A 6244-nucleotide genomic window follows, 5' to 3' on the forward strand; every position below is an offset into this window, starting at 1 on the left:
TTGTTCTATATGAAATTACTGTACCTCCATCCTGACTTGGCCTTTCCTGTGAGAGGTTGTTCTTTCCTGCCTCCCCCTCATGCCCAGTACTGAGCTTTGGTATATTCTGAGGTTTGGGTACTCTGATTCTGGCTGTGTAAAAGAAAAACTGAAAAAGGAGATAAGGGTCTTGTTGAGTTCTGACTTGTAATTATGAAGCTTACTTAAAAATAGGAAATCTGTTGAGCAGAAAATGTTATTTCTCGCTGAGCTCCTTTGCGTTGTGCTGATACCAAGATTTTTTTCCTATCTGGTGCTTTTAAAAGGTTCCTTTTCACTTTAGAAGAACCACCTTATCTCTGATGCAGTATAGTTGGAGGTAACTTTTCTGCAGCCCCTTAACTTGGCTACCTGCATTTGCTTGTGGAGGGGAGGGGGATGGTTAGTGGTGTGCTGCTAGCAGAAAAGCCTTGCTCAATCAAGTTTGCATCTAGCCCCTTTTATCTTCTTCCAAATAGTAATTACAAGTTCAGTTTCCAGAAGTTGTCCTTTTAATGTTTAAAATGTTAAAATAGCACATTTTTCTCTTTAAGAGAAAATCTCTTTCCATTGCTCAATGGGTTATGTTTTACTGCTATGTTAAAAGGTCAGTGCAAAAATGTAATAACTTGTTTTTATAGTCACTTTTAAAAAAAGATGCTTTTTAAAATTCATAATCATACTGACATTTAATACTGCATATTCTATCTATGCAATCCCTAATTGTACCTTCTTTAAAAGGATATTCAGCATAATAAAACGGGTATATTAATGATATAACTTGCATAAAATAAGAAATTACTTAATCATTGTCCACAAATGTCAATGATAATTTATCATTGTCCAAAATTCAGAAACAGTACTACTGATTAGTAGCAACTATATATTGGTTTAAATTTAAAGTGAAGTAATTTTTTTTTTAAAGTTTGTTTGCAAGTGGAGGTAGGAGTTATGAATGTAGGAAAAGCTGGTACAGCATAGATATATTTATCTTTTGTTTATAAAAGTAATAATCTTCACAGAATAAAGTGCTCTTAAACTCTTAAACGTTTCTCACCCAAGCAGATTTTTGTGACTTGTTTATATAACTTACTGTAACTGTATTGGCTTCCATATTGTGGTCCTTTACAGTTGAGATTTTCTGAGAGCTGGAGTGTGCTCCGTGTCCTCTGTTTCCAGACTATCTAGAAACTGCTTGAATTTCTACCTGACTGGAAATGAGACAGACTGTCCTGCTGACACTTGCTATGCTGGTACTATAGAAGTATTGTTTCTTGAGAAAGTAAGCCCTTGAGCTGAACTGGGGAAAGCTAAATGGGGGGGAAAAAAATGAACAGAATTTTGGTGGTAGTTGCATAAATTGGCAATGAACTGGTATCCAGTCTTATGTTCCTGTTTAAGCCAGCAGATATTTTAACACAGTGTTAGAGAAAGCTGATGCCAGTCTGGGGATGACGTTGTCATGTTCTTACCCAGCAGCCTCGCTTGCCTGCAGGCACCCCCATCTGAGCAGGTCACCACAGGCTCCCTTCCTAGTTAATGGTGGAGAGTAGGTGATTTCTAGGCAGATTCATCTGACCTGTTTTGAGGTCTGTACAGGATTAGACTTTAGGGTGCAATGCTTTTCACCCTGGAGTTTTTCTTCTCCATTTAAATTGAAAAGGGAACCTAGATAACTAGTTCAAATGTGAACAGCTGTTTTTGGTCAAATGAACATCTAACTATTCTGGGTTAGTGTATATATTGAAAGAGATTTCTTTTTTTTTTCTGGTTGGCTGTAAATTTCTTGCCTTTTGGATTGACCTGCAAGGGCTGGAACTTGTAGGCTCACTTATTTGAAGAATGCTATATAGCTGAGACTTTTCTGTATTACTGTAGTGCCTAAAACTTTAGGCAGGATTTTCTAGTGGGGAGAAAAAAATTATATATATTGTCTACGCTGACCCAGGAAGGACTTGAGTCTTAGAATTGTTTCTTCCCTTTTTCCCCCTTGCTTTGTGGGGAAAGTGAATTGCTTCCAACCTTCTTCTGGCGGTGCAACTTGTTATTTTTCTTCTTCCACCAGTGCCTGGCTAAAATGTATGGACACTGAAGCAGCATCATATGCTAGTGTCATGCACTTGCTCATGGGACAGGTGAGATTCAGGCATGCAGATCCTGGATACCTGCTCCTTGTAACCCTCTTTGGCACAAACCAGGCAAGGTTAATACAGTTGGATAAGGGCATAAAGAGATGGAAGTTCTCTTCCTTTGTGTCATGAAAACACAGGAATGCAATTCAATAGAAAATTCTGTGTACAGGGAAGTTCTGTTGCATTTGAATGTACATCTCACTTAATATGGAAAGCATTTCGCTTCATTGTCATTGTAAAAATACAAAGTAAGATTTTTTTCATGTTAGAAATCTAGTTGAAGCAATTTTCCTGTCACTTTTTTTTACTGTATTTGATGTACATTGTTTGACCATGCTGTCTGTGAAGTTTTGTCATGTGAATCGGATGACTTAGTTCTTTATGTTAAAGTAAATTTTAGCAAATTACAAATCTGTTTTTATATTAAAGAATCAGGTTAGTTACACTGTTCATAAGCTGTAAACTGTTTTAAATTCCAGCTTCCTGTTGATGGAGATCAGCTTGTCAACATTGTCTGCCATTCATTTCAGAGCAAAATTACATTTCCTTGTACAAATGACACACTGATTGTAATCACAGAAGTAGTGAGAAGACAAAGCCCCCCCCACCCCCAAAGTCATGAAGACTTAACCAAAATGGTAAAAAAGATTTGGTGCAAACTGCATATGTAAAATGTAAGGCACTGTTGCTGAAAAGCTTCATCTTCAGTGCCTGAAGGGGAAGATAAAAATATACATTGAGAAAAGTAAGATACAGACTTCTGTAAGCTGGAATAATAAAAGTGTTTTCCTACTTCAGCTGGTGATGTGTTATATGTCACTGTATATGCATGAAATACTGTGCCACACTTTCTTGAGTTGTGTTTTTGATGGTTGGGTCACCTTTATCTGACCTTGCTCTGTGCTTTTCTGGGAAATGACCTATAATATGTTGTAAATAAGCTAGATGCTTATGTTTATAAACTAGCAATCAGCAACTCATCACTTTACAATTCCTCCTTATATCTAGCCTATTAAAATGATATTTATTAAAATCAAAATTAATGTTTGAACTGCTTACTGAGATCTAAACACATTTCTGAATCTTTGCTATCTGTTTGAATCTTTGAATCTGTAAAATGCAAATTAAAGTATTTTCTGCTACATCTTTTTGTGATTGTAATTTATAGATCTTTCAGTTGAAATCTTTTTTTACCTTTAATTTCATTTACCTTTCAACTACACTTTGTAAGAATCATGCAATTTAAATTATTTGTGTGTCATTGTCATTTAAGCTTAAGATAATGAGCAGGCTCTCATTCTCACTTTAGTTCAGTTCCAAAGATGACTGTAACATTTGGATTTGTCATAAAAATGACGCTGCATATCTGTTACTATTTATGGTGTCTTGTAGTATAGCAGTGCATCAGAAATTAATGTGGCAAAATTAAAGTATGTTTCTGTATGAATATAGCCAAATTTAGCCATTGGTTTTTAAGTCCAATTATATTAAGAACCAAAAAGCTCATTTTTGAAATTGAGTTTGGTCTGTTCTTTCCCTGACTTCTCAAAAGCAGCTTAAGAAATTACAAAATTGTTTTATATCTGTTTTGTTCACCCTGTTGGGCTCCCTAATGGGACTCCAGCTTTGTTTCATTCCATGTACATATTTAACAAATTATCTTATTAACAATATGGGTATCAATATACCATGTTCTGCCCTCAGTTTAAGTGGGTAAGTATCTGTTATACCAACAGTAATTAAAATGAGGTGGTTTTTAAGTTAGATATCTTACCTTTAACGTTGTCCTTTAAGTCTCCTGGGTTTGAGAGTAATTGTTACTGTGATTGATTATAGTCACTTGTAAGTCCACTTTTGCAAATATACTGTGGCAAAGGGATTAAGCTTGCTTTAAGTGTAGAATTCTCATAATTAAATGTTTGCTGTGCAACTATATCTAGTGTGAAGAAAAACATAATTTCTGCCATTTTTTTTGCCCTAGGTCTTCATGCAGTTTTGTACAAACACCACAGTAGGTCTCCAAGGGGCTCTCATTCCAACCTGGAACAGCAACCAACTCCAGGGAGATTTAGCTTTTTAACACATTTTAAGTAACTAGGAGTGCTTATGATTCACAGAGAAAAACATTAAGAACCTGCCCACACTAACTCAGAAGAGAGACTGCTGTGGTAAACAGTACTTGACAACTGTTTGTCATCTCAGTTGACTGTTTGCCTCAGAAGCCTGTCAGCTTTCTGTAGGCAGAATATACCCTTAAGAGCAGCTATTTAGTTTTTTTTAATATACCAAAGTATTACATAAATCATTGTTAATGGTGGTTGAGGGATAGTGGTTGTTTTGTGGGTTCAAGACCCTACTTCACAAAGGTGCAGCAGGTCCTTAATAGATCAAGAGTATGGGGGGAGGCAGAGGGATGGGGCAGAATCTGCTCGCAGGAGATGTGGAGCCCCTGCAGGGCTGTGGGTTGTGTTGAAGTGGGAGGGTGTAGATTAGAAACTCCCTCAATTTTTATTCATTTCTGGACCCAGAAGCTTCAGCTGAAGCCCACATTTTTCTGGGAAGAGTATTACACATTTTTTTCCCATAATTCTCTTGGGCAGAATTTGGCCTTCTTACGCTTTTTGTGTGAAATTTTGTTCAGAGTGTTAACATAGAAAGTCCTCATAAAGATTAAATACTAATAAGTAACATTCCAGTGTCCTAAAGTGTTAGGAGTAACTAAGGATAACTTATCTATATAATAGATATATAGAATAAATATTAAATAGGTAATCTAAACAATTTATATATGTTTTAGCTTATGAAACAGCTACACAACTTTTGTACTGTAGCTTGATTGTATTATGTCTTCCTGATTCCCCATAAATTGTTATCTCCCCTTTGCTGGTAATAAGATTTGTGCTGTAGACTTGCAATGTTTCAGGCGTGTTTAGTTTCATACTAATTCCTCCTTACCCTAGCTGCTGCAGCTTTGTTTTGATTTTTCAGGCTGTCTCAGGCTGCTGTCTAGCAGAGAATGAGAGCTTCAGGAAATCAGTGCATCTTACAGTGCTTCTTTCTCTGAAGGTGCAAGAATCTTGTCCAACCACTTCTTTGTGGAGTTCAGATTGATGTCTTCTTAATAGGATTTCTGTTGTTCTCCCAACCCTGTAGCATACTTTTTAATCTCTGACTGATAGTTTAATTGGCTTTTTTCTTCAAAGAGTATTTGGGAAAAAGCAAAAAAAAATGGAAGCTTTGGAGGGCAAAAAAAAAAATGTTGACAAAGGTGTACTTTGCTTCTGCCAGGGGCAGGGCTTGTGCTTGATCCTTCTGCAAAGGCCCCCAAAATCAAAGCCCCTATGGAAGCCTTGGCACCCCAGTGTTGGCGCTGGAGTGCTGCACTGACGTGGATTGCTAGGGTGCTGCCAGCTCCCAGGTGGACCTGGTGAGGTCTGCTTGCCACCCTGCTCTGGCTGGAGTTGTGAGCAATGCAGTCTGTCAGTGTGGGCATCTGACTGGAGTGTATCCTGGTGCACCACAGGATAAATCTTAGTGACTACCTGCCTGAAGCTCTTTAGATCAAGCATATGGTTTGTGGTGGGGTTTTCTGATATAAAGAAAAACACTGCTTAAGTGGATAGATAGTCCCCCCCCCGCCCAGTATTTCTTATATCAGAGCTTTTCTTTCTCTACATTATCTGTGGAAATGTGTGCAAGAATTCTCTATTACTTACTAAAGATTTATTGAAGTTGTATGTGAAAGGAAAATGTCAAGTCTGTCTACCATTTGGAGATGCTGTAATATGCATCAAAATGAACTTCTTCAATAGAAGCAGAGCTTGTTATGAGAAATACAGATTTTTCCTATGGAAATAAGGAGTGAATTACAGTATTTGTTTCAAATGAGGAAGGAAAATGAATGTTCTGGCTGTGTGGGGTTGTTCTCTTCACAGCAGAGTGCACCAGTCAGTATCAGGCACAATAAAAAGAACCTAAAGCATAGTTAGCGTTCTTGCTTGCCTTAGACTAGTGTTTGTTTTTTTTCTTTTTTTTAATACTTACTGTGTGCTAGTGTTTCATATATTAGAATAGCATTTAAATCAAATTCATCC

General features: G+C 37.1%; 1 protein-coding gene across 3 annotated transcripts in view; it reads left to right on the plus strand.

The window, feature by feature from the left end:
• Window positions 1-3292, plus strand: part of ERO1B (endoplasmic reticulum oxidoreductase 1 beta) — a 40305-nt gene extending 37013 nt beyond the window's left edge. For all 3 annotated transcript variants that reach the window (XM_013943743.2, XM_067293371.1, XM_067293372.1), the window contains one exon: window positions 2630-3292. The gene's annotated coding sequence lies outside the window, so the exon portion shown is untranslated. The remainder of the gene's footprint in view (window positions 1-2629) is intronic.
• The last annotated feature ends 2952 nt before the right edge of the window (window positions 3293-6244 follow it).

The sequence above is a fragment of the Apteryx mantelli genome, chromosome 3 (genome assembly GCF_036417845.1).
Source record: "Apteryx mantelli isolate bAptMan1 chromosome 3, bAptMan1.hap1, whole genome shotgun sequence".
NCBI classification, from domain to species: domain Eukaryota; kingdom Metazoa; phylum Chordata; class Aves; order Apterygiformes; family Apterygidae; genus Apteryx; species Apteryx mantelli.